This window comes from Coenobita brevimanus, chromosome 1 (genome assembly GCF_032717465.1).
Source record: "Coenobita brevimanus isolate Jiangsu-jjx chromosome 1, ASM3271746v2, whole genome shotgun sequence".
NCBI lineage: Eukaryota > Metazoa > Arthropoda > Malacostraca > Decapoda > Coenobitidae > Coenobita > Coenobita brevimanus.
This window is the reverse complement of record NC_136954.1, coordinates 53,538,534-53,550,629: the sequence shown is the minus strand read 5'-3', so window position 1 is coordinate 53,550,629 and position 12,096 is coordinate 53,538,534. Positions and strand designations below refer to the sequence as shown.

Below are 12,096 nucleotides of genomic sequence, written 5' to 3'. Positions count from 1 at the left end.
CTCCAATTAGCTCCTCTGTCATATGCATAACCCTATCAATGAGCATTCTACCATATATTTTACCAGGCACACTAAGAAGGCAAATACCCCTATGGTTACCATATACTTTTCTCTCCCTTGTTCCTTTGTATAAAGGAACAATTATACCTGATTTCCAGTCCTCTGGAACCTTTCCCTCTTCCCAAGCCAATCTACACAACTTTCATATCCACTCCACAACAATCTCACCCCCATACCCCAGCATTTCACCACACACTCCATGAATTCATGGGGCCTTTCACAACTTGATCTTCCTCATTGCTTTCACTACTTCTGCCCTACTGATCTCTTCCTCCCTCCTCTCATCTCTTCTTCTCCCAGCCATTCCCCAACCACTTACACTTGCACTGCTCTCACTCTCTACATTCAACAAATCCTCAAAGTGCTCCTTCCATCTCCTCAATTTCTCTCTCCTGTCTTTCACTCCCCTGCTATTTCCCCTTTCACACTGCCTTACTTTCTTTACCTCCTTTCAAAACAATTTCTTACTCTCCCCCCATTTCGCACTCAGATTCCTCCCAAACTCTTCATCTACTTTCTTCTTACTCTCCTTCACCAGTCTCTTCACCTCCCTTCTCCTGCTCACATATACCTCTCTCTTCTCTTTCTCACCTTCTCCCCTACCTCTACTCGCTAACCATTCACTATATGCCTTCTTTTGTTCCACAGCTCGTTTCACCTCATCATTCCACCATGCTGTCCCTTGCACACCCATCTCCTCCTCTCTGCACAAACCACGTCACACGCTGCTCCTATCTCTTCCGTGAATATCTTACATACGTCTTCCACCCCTTCCATCTGCTCTAGATCATACCTTTCCAATCTTTCTTCCAATATTATCTTGTACTCTGCCATTTTCTCACTATTTTGCAAACTCTCCACTCTTCTCACAGGAGCTGTTTCCTCCTGTCTTCCCCTTCGTCTCCTCAACCAATTTCTTTGCAGTTTTACCTTGGCCATCACTAAGTGATGGTCTGAGACTTTATTCCCCCACCCTCTTCACACTCTTGCATCCAACACTTGTCTTCTCTTTCGCTCATCCACACACACGTAGTCTATCATTACCCTTCGTTCAACAAGTTCACTATCCATCCTCCTCATTACTCTCCATGTATATCGGTGGATCATCTTATGATGAAAGTAGGTGTTGGCTATTACCAACCCGTTACCAGTACAGATGTCCACCAAAGCACTACCATTCCCATCTACTTCAGCTGGCACACCCCACTGAACAACCACTCCATCCACTCGTACATTCCCAACTTTGCCATTCATGTCTCCAATCAAAAGCACTATCTCTCTCCTCTCAAATTTGTCCATACATGCTTCTATTCTCGCCAAAAACTCATCTTTCACTCTTGCTACTCGGTCCTCTGTCGGAGCATTCACACATAGAATCGCCCACACTTGTATACCTACTTTCATCCTCACCCATACAATCCTTGCACCCACTGTTCCATACTCTCTTATGTTCTCCTTCCAATTCTTGCTTATCATCAGACATACTCCCTCTCTTGCCCTCTCATTCTCATTAACTCCAGCACATATACCTAAACCATATTCCCATTCTCTAACCATTTCATCTCACCCATTTCGTTTCAGTCAATTCACATATATCCACTCTGGCATCCTCAAGCACCTGAACAATCTCTCTCTCTTTTACTTTATCATTCACTCCTCTCACATTCCAAGTTCCCACCCTCAGCATGTCCTTTGTCCGTTCCTTAGTCATCAACGTATGGTCCGTCCTGGTTCGAGGCACTTTATTCGCTTGTTTAGTTAGTTATTTTTACGGGGTGGGGCACTAACCCACCACCAACCCTATTAGTCGCCTCGTATGACAAGCAGGGATACTGGGGGAGTATTCTTGTAACCCCCCTACCCCCAGGGTAAGTTTTTAGACTGGACAGTCTCTTTGTCCAAGCTACTCCACAGGTCTATGCATCTATAAGGAAAACTATATTTCTTGAAATCCTTGAAGCAGCTTGGCTTCTTCAGTTTCCTTCTGTGTCCTCTTGTTACTCTTTTATCCCATACAAACAGATCTTCTCTATCAGTTTTATCTACTCCCATCATGGTCCTGAACACTGCAATCATGTCGCCCCTCTCTCTCCTTTCCTTAAAGGAGGGCAAATCCAGCTTTTCCAGCCTCTCTCTGTACAACAGATCTGCCAGACTAGGGACCATATTGGTTGCTGTTCTTTGTATTCTCTCAATCCTTTTTGTGTGGGGACCACATTACTGCTACATATTCTAACGTGGGGAGGATCATGGCCACTATCAATTTTTTCATCTCCTCATCCATGTAATGAAATGCTACTCTTATGTTAATAAAGAGTTTATAAGTCCCTCTAACTGTCTTGTTAATGTGTTTCTCAGGTGACAAACAATGCTGGACCAGCATTCTCAAATCTTTCTCTTCTCTCGGTTTTGTGACGTGTGTGTGTGTAATTCACCGGGTCGGTCAGGATCACGTGATGGTTTTGTGATCATTGGGATTTACCCTCCCGTAAGAGAGCTCAGAGCTCATATAGTCCGATCTAAGGGCAAAGCCTTGACCTTCACACACGCACACGCCCATCCTCTTGCTCAAGGAGGACAGTGACCACCTGCTTTGTCAGTGAAACTTTTTCGCATCCCGAGCAAGGGGCGAACCCCCGTCTTAGCAGATGCTAGGCAAGAGCGTTTCCACTGCACCAGTGTGTGTGTGTGTGTGTGTGTGTGTGTGTGTTTTCTTACTCACCTAATCGTTCTTACCTGATTGTATCTTTACCGGAATGAGTCAAGCTCGTAGTGTCCCGTGTATTAAAACATTTTCATCATAAATATCCTTAAATTTATTAATAATTTTGGCCCACACTATTTCATTTGGTAGTTAATTCTACTGACCAATTGCCCTATTTGGGAAACTGACTCTCCTTATGCCTTTATCGCCTTAATTTTTTGCAATGTCCTCTTGCTGATGCTTCCCCATAGGTTATGTATTCTTTTATGTCTATTTTCTCTTTGCCAGAGATGCATTTATATACCATAATCATGTCTCCTCTTTTCCTCTGTCCTGTAGTGTTGGTTTTTCTGGTCGTTCTTCATAGATTAGATCCCGTAAGATTCGTACCCATCATGTAGCTGCCCTTAGTACTTTTTCAATCTTATCTTTGTGTTTTGTGAGATAAGGATTCCAGACCACTGATGCATACTCCAGGGTTGGTCTGATGAATGACGTTCTTATCTTTCTCAGCGTATCTTCATTTTTATATGTGAATGCTATTCTCATATTAGCATGTAATGTACAGTATACATGTTACATACCTTCTCACTGATGTGGTCAGCTGGAGATAGTCTGTTATTGATAGTCACTCCTAGGTCCTTCTCCTTTTCTGGTATCTGTAGGGTTGATATTCCTAACTTATAATCCCAATCTGGTCTTTTCTCGCTTATCCAGACTTAATACATGACTCTTGTCCACATTAAATTCCATTTGCCATGTCTTACACCTTTCATGAAGCTTATTTAATTCCTCTTGCAGCTCTTTACAAGAGTCTGTGTTAGTAATTCTCCTTTATATTTTTGCATCATCTGCGAAAATAGATAAGCTTCCATTTCCAATATTACTGTCTATGTAATTTATATATGCTGAAAACATAATTGGTGCCAGTACTGAGCCCTGTGGAACTCCGCTAGTCACGTCCCTCCATGATGAGTAATTTCCCCTTAACCCGCGGCGTCCCGTCGACGTTCTTTAATGTCCACACGTTTTGTCACTGCCAATCCCGTCGACGTACATAAACGCGAAAAAATTGCAAAGTCCCTAATTTGTACAATTTTCAATTTTCGAGAGTCATTTTTGGTACATATTCACGTGACACCTTCCTCAACAAGATGCCAGGCAGGGACAATGCCTTACCCAGTGTGACCTCCTCCCCCCCCTCTGCATGCCATTGTTTCAGCAATTCACCTGTTATCAGTGACCTGGCCAGGTTAGCCATGTCATGCCACAGTAAGAAATTCAGGGCCAGAGTGATTCCCCAATCATTGACAATGTGGAGGACAAACTTTACATAGCATTAGAGGAAGAAACAGTTAGAAATGATGATCAGGTAATGTGGCACAAAAAGGTCAGGTATTAGTGAGTGAAACAATGCTTATAATGCCTATATTACTGCTTGAAAACCAATATACTCTTGTACTACATATAAATTCGTACCAAGTAAATAAATAAATATCGTTTATGAGTGGTGTGAAATAGTTATCCTCCCATAGAACTCGTTTTCTTTGGTGCCAACCTTATAGAAAACTCAGTAAGGTAAGGAGGTACTCCTACCTGTAATGAGTATTTTAAACCTGAGGTCAACGATTTCTCTATGAATTTTCGATGTTTCTCACCAAAAGCGAAGGTTTTAGCCCAAAAAAATTTTTTTCCTAAATTGGTCGGGATTGGGGGGAGCCAGTGGTGGAAAAGTGGTCGGGATAGGGCGGGTTAAGAATGTTCTCATTTCCCTTTTTCTGATAAAATCCTGCATCAACAGTACAGACTGCCTTTGATACCACATTAATGGTACAGTTTCCGTGAAAGTCTTTGGTGCGGTACTCTCAAATGCTTTCTTGATATCTAGATAGATACTGTCCACCCATTCTTCTCTTTTCTGTAATGTTTCTGTAACTCAATCATAGTAGCTTAATTGATTAGTAACACATGATTTTCCCTTTCTAAAACCGAACTGCCTTTCTGTTATCATACTCTGTTCTTCTAGATGGTTTACCCAAACTTTTCTTATCAGCTTTTCTAGTTTTCTAGTTTGTTACAACACTGGCCAGTAATACTGGTCGGTAGTTTAGTGGATTCTCTCTATTCCCTTTCTTGAACAGGGGTACAATGTTTACTTTCTTCCAAATATCAGGTAGTTTACCTTGACCTAAGGATTCCTTGAATATTAAATACAATGGTGTGCTTAACTCTTCTGCCATTCATGCAGCACCCAACCTGAAATTTCGTCAGGACCATTTGTGTGTGTGTGTGTGTGTGTGTGTGTTCTTACCAAATCTTACCTAATTGTATCTTTACAGGAATGAGTCAAGTTCGTACTGTCCCGTGACTTAAACCATATTTATCGTACATATTCTTAAATTTGTGAATTGCTTTGGCACACACTGTTTCATTCGGTAGTGCATTCCACTGATCAATTGCTCTATTTGAGAAACTAAATTTCCTTAAGGCTTTATCACCTCTCTTTTTATGCAGTTTTTTGCAGTGTCCTCTTGCTGATGCATCCCCATAGGTTATGCAATCATTTATGTCTATTTTCTCCTTCCCTGATATGCATTTACTCGTATATAGCATAATCATGCCACCTCTTTTCCTTCTCTCCTGTAGTGTTGGTAGATTCATTTTTTTAGTCTTTCTTCGTAGCTTAGATCCCTTAAGCTTGGTACCCATCTTACAGCGGCCCTTTGAACTTTTTCAATCTTGTCTATGTGTTTTTTGAGATGAGGACTCAAGACTACTGATGCATACTCCAGTGTTGGTCTGATGAATGATGTTATTATCTTTCTTAGCATGTCTTCATTTATGTATGTGAACGCTATTCTAATATTTGCGAGTAGTGTACACATGTTCCATACCTTCTCACTGATGTGGTCAGCCGGAGATAGTTTGTTATTGATAATCACACCTAGGTCCTTCTCTCTTTCTGATGTGTGTAGGGTTTTATTTTGCTAACTTATATTCCCACTCAGGTCTTTTTCCACTTTTACCAAACTTGATTACATGACACTTGTCCACATTGAATTCCATTTGCCATGCATTACTCCATCCATGAAGTTTATTTAAATCTTCTTGTAACTCTTTACATGAGTCTCTGTCAGTAGTTCTCCTTTGTATTTTTGCATCATCTGCAAACATATTTAGATAGCTTTCATTTCCAGTATTGCTGTCTATATCATTTATATACACTAAAAACATGATTGGTGCCAGCACTAAGCCCTGTGGAACTCCACTAGTCACTTCTCTCCATGATGTGTAATTTCCCCTTAGTACTGTTCTCATTTCTCTTTTTTCTGAGAAAATCTTGCATCCAACTATACAGTTTGACTCGGATTCCTCCTTGATGGTCCAGTTTCCATAAAAGTCTTTGGTGCAGTACTCTGTCAAATGCTTTCTTGAAATCTAATTAGATCCTGTCCATCCATCCTTCTCTTTTCTGTAATATTTCTGTCACTCTGTCATAATAGCTCAACAGATTAGTAACACAAATTTTCCTTTTCTGAAACCAAACTGTCTTTCTGTTATCATATTGTGTTCTTCTAGATGATTTACCCAAGCTTTTCTAATAAGCTTTTCTAATATCTTGCTTACAACACTGGTTAGTGATACTGGTCGGTAACTGAGTGGATTTTGTCTATTCCCTTTCTTGAATAAGGGAACAATGTTGGCTTTCTTCCAAATATCAGGTAGTTTACCTTGTCTCAAGGATTCCTTAGAAATTAAAGATAGTTATTTACTTAACTCCTTTGCACATTCATGTAGCACCCAACATGAAATTTCATCAGGACCATTTGCTTTTCATTGGTTTAATTTACTTAACTCCTCCTGTATTACTTTTTCTGCTATTTGTATATCTGGTAGTATCTGTGGACATGCATGTTCCACATAATCCCTCTCAAAATTTATTTCTTCTGTAAAAACTGATTGGAAATTCTTAATTAATGCTTCACAAATATCCTTCTCTTGTGTATAGGTGATTCCCTCGTCCATAATGGATTATATTTTATCTTTTACTTTGGTTTTGCTTCTGATGTAGCTGTAAAATAGCTTCGGTTGATGACTACTTTTATTTATGATATCCTCCTCAAACTGGTTTTGGGCTTCCCTCCTTATTCTTGTATAATCGTTTCTTGCCTGTTTATAGTTGTTATATGCCCTTTCACTATTGTGTCTTCTGTATCTATTCCACAACAAATCTCTTTTTTCTTTTGGTTTTTTCATTCTGTATTGAACTATTTCTTTGTTTTTTTCTGCTTCTTTGTGCTGTGGGATGTTTTTCTGGACTCCTATTTCATGAAGTTCACAGAATATTTTATATATAGCATTTAAATCTTGTCCTCTAAGCTCCTTTTCCCAATCAGTTTCTAAGAAGTACTTCTTTTGGTCATGATGGTTTCCCTTTTTATAGTTTAGGCTCTTTTTGTAACTTTCATTGCTGTTAACTATGTCATATGCAATCCTGAAGTTGCAATTTAGTACTGCATGGTCACTTTTGCCGAATGGAGGGTGATATATTAAAGTGTCAATATCGTTTTCTTGCCTATTAAATATAAGATCTAGCACTGAGGGTACATCGAGTCCTCTTTTGTGGTGCTTTCCCTTACATGTTGCCATTGGAAAAACTCCAGCACGAGATCCAGGAGCATTTGGTCCCAATAGCTTTTTTGGCTTATTATATCTTGGTATTCCAATTTATATTAGTATTAAAATCTCCATCCATCCATCCATTGCCAGACGCCATGTATCCCAAATGGGGTGGCCAAGGGCTTAGAGTTAATTGTTTTACAGGGAGGGGCACTAATCCTCCACCAACCCCACTTGACACGTAGGGATGCCAACAGCATCTGGTGTTCCCAGGTCACCCATCCAAGTACTAACCAGACCCAACGTTGCTTAACTTCGCTGATCGGATGGGAAGCGGTGTACTCAACGTGGCATGGCCGTTGGCATTAAAATCTCCAGTTAGTATAATTCTTTCCGATTTCTCATCCATTCTATGTGGTAATGCTCTTAAACTCTGAATTGTACTCTCTGCCAGATCCTCATATTCCCCTCTTTCCCATGTGTTTGATCTGGGTGGCATGTACAAATTGGCTACAATTACTTTCCCTTCAGATGTATTATTCTCTACTGCAATCAGTTCTACTTGTGGGGGTATATCTAGTTCTATTTCTTTGACTTATAGATTTTTCTTAGTTAATATTATAATTCATCCTTTTTTAAGTTCCTGTCTCTTCTCCATATATTATATTCCTCTAAGTTTAAGATGTCATTTGATATCATTGGTGTTAATTTTGTTTCAGTTAGGCATATTATATGTGGTTCATTTTCTCTGATATAATCATTCATCTCTAATAATTTAGATACCATTCCATCCACATTAGAGTACATCAATTTAATCATCTAGTTTATATACTTGTCATGACTTGATTCTCCTTCATCCTTTTTATTCCCTCCTGTTTATGTACCACTTTCTTACCTGCAATCCAATTACTTTGTTAGAAAAAAAAATGTACTCTTCTCTTCCTCTGATTTTCCCTCATTTTTTTTTCTTCCTCCTCTTCTCTTTCAGTAATTCCAGTTCGTCTTGTGTTAGGCATCTTTATATTCATACAATTTTGAACTCATTTTTTTCCATATGATTCTTTGCATTTTTTAGCATCTCCTCCACAGTGTTTACACTCTGGAAGGTTATCTTTAGGGGCCTTGACTTGTTTCTCTCGTATTTCCCCGCCCTTTTGTGTTCCTCTGTGTCTTTACTACAGATTTCCTCTGATACTTCTTTCAATATGCTCATTACATTTGCCATCTTTTTGTCTCTTGAGATCTTGTTTCTTACTTCTTCCTCTTTTATACCAATGGTTACTATAGATTTGTTGATATCTGCTAAATCTCTGACTAATTTAGGATTGTTTTGGATTATTTTTTTCACTTCTGTTTTAATGCTTTTTTCTTCCATCCTTGTTTCTAAGTCTTTATTTACTTTCACCATTTCAGCATAAGAGGTTTCCACATCATTTTTGTAGCTTTGCACTGCTTCATTCACCTGTGTTATCTTCTCAGTATCACTGATCTGATCTATCAGATTGCTTACTTGCCTAATTGTGTGTGTGTGTGTGTGTGTGTGTGTAATAATCACAATAATTTACTGGGTAAATTAAAGGATGTAACTGTAAATATGTTCCTAACCTGCTGTTCAGTTAACTTCAGTATCGAGCTGCCTTTTTTCTTTTAATTGTATTTTGGCTATCTTAGAAAGTACGTACCTGTAGGTAGAAGTCTTAAGAGTTCATTTAGATCAGTGGTTCCCAAAATGGGCGGTGGTCCGGAAAGATCCAGTGGGACGGTGATATACGGTGGGACCGTGAGGAAAAAGGGCACGGAAGGGGGGTGGCAGGGTGTCACAAGAACCAAGTAAGCATTCTTATTTTTTACACAGTCGATGTGACAAAATCCAAGTTAGAAACACTTAGTGACATGTATGCTTTGGGGAAAAAAAGAAAAGAATTGTACACGAAAGCATAGTTTGTTTTATTTTGTGGTTCGAAGTTAGAGTTTTAAGTTCGAACGTTTGCCAGTGCTAGAATATCCATTAGTTTGTGTGTCAGGAAGTAAGTGGTTTAATAAATAATTATATACAGTATATTTGTTTACTGCTTTAATTCCCTAAGTATAGCTTTGCATGTGGCTTCAAAATGCTCTCTTGCCACCCCACTCATCTGGGGAGGTGGGAGTAGGGGAGCCTCCTAAATAGCCTATGCTCCCCCCCCTAATGAAAATTGAAATGACGCCCTTGTTCATTGTGGTTTTATCTTGAACCCTCCCACAACGTTTGGTCTAAATGCAATCACAACAGTTTAAGTTGGCCTAGTATTATGATACCGAATTAGATCTCCCCGTGTTACTCATATTTATTTTTTTCTTTTCAGAAACTAATCCCTTTACTCTCGCCTTACCCTAAACACTTCCACAAATTTCACCTAAATCGGATAAAAACTGTTCATGATGACTTTACCATATGACCCTGGCCTTTGACAAATTGTTCTAAAATGCAGTAAGTAATAGGTCAGCTCCCTTTGCTGCCCCTCAAAGCTCCCACAAATTTAGTTAAAATCAGAACAGAGATTTTAAAATCATTTTTATGTTCAGTCACTTTGAACCTGCCCTCAGGTTTCGACCCTTGTGGGAGTTTTCTCAACTGATTCACTTCGTTCTTGCCTTAATCTCAACTTTTCAACCAAGTTGGTTAAAAAATAATTACAAAACCATTAAATTTGTTTTTTCTAGGTCAGATTTTGACAGTGAGCTATCACTTGACCTTTGATTTTTTCTTCTGGGAACAATAGGTCATCTCCTTGGCTATCCCTCCACCTATCCGCCATGCTTGATTGATATCGGATGAAACTTTCACACACACACACACACACACACACACACATGCTGAGTAAAACATAATAACTTCTCATTCTGCGAGCACAAGTATTATAACACTGTTCCTTTGGCGCATCATCGCCTGCACAATGCATATTACTCACACCCACATTTTCATCAGATCACTTCACAGACAACTCTGATCTCTTCTCTCCGGTGTTCTAGTTGATGCTTTATTCTTGCCACCACCAGACCAAGTGTTATATGAAGCTGTTTTGTGATACAGGTGTTTAATGAGGACTGCTTGTAAACTCTACGTTGACGATTTTAGCCCAAAGTTGGATCAAATATTTTGAAGTTAACGATACTAATAAAAGGTAAGTCATCTTACTGAAGAGATTAACTCCTTCAAATGCGTTTTGTTCAACTCGATTCTTTCCATACCCTTCTACTGTATAATCAAAGGTGACTACGCTAAAGTGAAGGGAGACTTATTTTTTCTTAATATTCTAAAGCGATTAGAAATAGTTAGACTGTATCCAAATTTATATAATATAAACTGCAAGTAGGTTGAAAGACAAGGTTTCTCATTACGCTAAAGTGAAGGGAGACGTATTTTTTCTTAATATTCTAAAACGATTAGAAATAGTTAGACTGTATCCAAATTTATATAATGTAAACTGCAAGTAGGTTGAAAGACAAGGTTTCTCATTCTCCTCCACATACAGTATTTCAGTGATAATGTCTTTTTTTTTTTTTCCCCTTTCTGATTTCATGTTTAACCCTTCTGTCCAGTGATGCATTTTTCCCTTCAGTTCTTATTACCAACAGACGGCCTCATCCAGCTTAGTGGATAAATTTGGAAACTGAAGCGGATAAAGAAAGGATTCAGGATTCTCTTTCCTGCTAGGACCAGTATATATATATATATATATATATATATATATATATATATATATATATATATATATATATATATATATAGTGCCAGACGCCTCAATCCCGTTTGGGGAGGCCACAAACAAATAGCCTTCAAGTCGCCCTGTCCCCCGCCAGTTCACTGCCCTGCTCCCAACTCACACCCCCTCTCTCATATACCTCTCCACCCCATCCCTCCATCTCATCCTCGGCCTCACCCTCCCTCTTCCCCCCTCCACCTCACTCACATACACTCTCTTCGTCAGTCTTTCACCCTCCATCCACTCCACATGGCCAAACCACCTCAGTGTGTTCCTCATAACTCTTCCTATCACATCCACATCAACACCACAACGCTTCTTTATATCCTCATTCGTCAGCCTGTCTCTCCATGTGACTCCACAGGCTCCTCTTAAATAACTCATTTCCACTGCTCTCACTCTTGACTCGTGTCCTTCCAACAACGTCCAAGCTTCACTTCCGTACGTTAGAGTTGGTATGACAATACTGTCATGTAGTAACATTTTCACTTCCATGCTCACTTCCCTGTTTCTTATCACTGCTTTCAAAGAACCAGCAACCTTTCTTCCCTGCTGTACCCTTTCAAGCACTTCACCCTCCAAACGTCCATCCTTACTCATCACACTACCCAAGTACTTAAACGTACCCACATTTTCCAATTCCTCACCATCCAACCTCGCTGTACATTCACTGACTTCACCTCTCTCAAAGACCATCACTTTACTCTTCCCTACTTTCACCTTTAGATTCCGTTTCTTACACACTCTCTCAAACTCATCCACCAAGCCTTTGTCATTACTCAACAACACAATATCATCTGCAAACAACATTACAGGGAGTTTCCAAACACTATCCTCTCTCACCAGGGCCACTCCAACATCCACTAGCCTACCTTGTACCTCTTTTATTACCCCATCCATGTACAGATTGAACAACCATGGAGACAGGACACATCCCTGTTTCAACCCAACTTTCAAAGAGAAAAA

At 39.5% G+C, this 12,096-nt stretch overlaps 1 non-coding gene across 1 annotated transcript; it reads right to left on the bottom strand.

The window, feature by feature from the left end:
• Positions 1-7,632: 7,632 nt before the first annotated feature.
• On the bottom strand, positions 7,633-7,748 carry LOC145390392 (5S ribosomal RNA). Its single transcript, XR_013895619.1, has one exon. It is a non-coding gene; the product is annotated as a 5S ribosomal RNA (ribosomal RNA).
• Between the last annotated feature and the right edge of the window lie 4,348 nt (positions 7,749-12,096).